Below are 1194 nucleotides of genomic sequence, written 5' to 3' on the forward strand. Positions count from 1 at the left end.
CTCGGGATATAAGAGTACAATTTAAAAGTAGAGTCATTCACGAAAGAGAAATACTATGTTAAATTGAAAAATTAGTGCAAGAAGACACTTCGCGAATGTAACGGACCAGATTTCGAAGTCAAAGTATAACAGCCTTTACCTCTAATTTTCGCAAAATTTACTTTGACGACGGGATCGTCCCAGGATGATTTAATAACAACGTGTTTAATTTTCAGAGCCTATCATCAAGAAGAAATAAAAATTTTACCTTCCCTGTGTGATACCTTTTATTACCATTAGTATTAATTATTAGACCGTTATACAAAGTACATGAAAAATCAGATAATAACATATTTTTAGTCGAGGATTTTCAGGTTTAACCCTCCGTATTCGTTGTCAATAACCCTTTCACGTGCCCAGGTGCTTCTTGATTGGGTGAAGGGCAATGGGTACGATGACACTAGTTTTAATAATGAATCTTTTTCTTTTTTTTTTTTTATATATATAACATGTCGGCGGCTGACGTTAGGTTAGCGAATCGTGCACGACGTATTTCCGCAGAGTATGTATGGTTAGGCTGTGGAATTGCGTCGCTAGAGATTACTTTTTCTCTCGTTGCCAATTTCCGTTTTTCACAGTAACATGTCGAAGTTACAAAAGAGAAATAAACAAACCGGAAAAAGGAAATACATTTAAAATCGTGGCGTGTAAATTTTTCTCTCGTATGATCGCAATGATCGCTAGCCTTCGTCAGCCGATTTCAGGAAAAATGGTACGTACATTAGTGTGTGAATGATTGACTAACTCTTGGGCGTCGGAGGCGTCCCGGGACGTCTCTCTAGTGTAGGATATTGCGCCCGAGTGTCTGTATGAGAACCGTGGAGAGATTGTTTTGGTATGTGTCTTTTGCAATTTTTAAATATAGGTCAGGGAGGACAGGTAGTATACTTTCTGGTGTGTGTGTATGGTAATTGTAAGTAGGTAGGGCCGGGCAGGTTGTCACAGTCTCCGATCGGGCAGGCCCAAATTTTTTTTCCGTTGTGACCAACCTGTTTCAGGAAAATCTGATTTGAAAAGGTCGAAGGTGAATCTGACGCGAGTGGAGAATGCCACTTGCCAGCGGATGCACTTGTCGAGTTTTTTCGAATTTCCCGCGGTCGCGGTCGGATGTTGAGGCCCTTCGAAACGAAACGGAAAGATAGTTTGCTCGAGGTT

Source organism: Habropoda laboriosa, unplaced genomic scaffold (genome assembly GCF_001263275.1).
Source record: "Habropoda laboriosa isolate 0110345459 unplaced genomic scaffold, ASM126327v1 scaffold992, whole genome shotgun sequence".
Lineage (NCBI taxonomy): Eukaryota > Metazoa > Arthropoda > Insecta > Hymenoptera > Apidae > Habropoda > Habropoda laboriosa.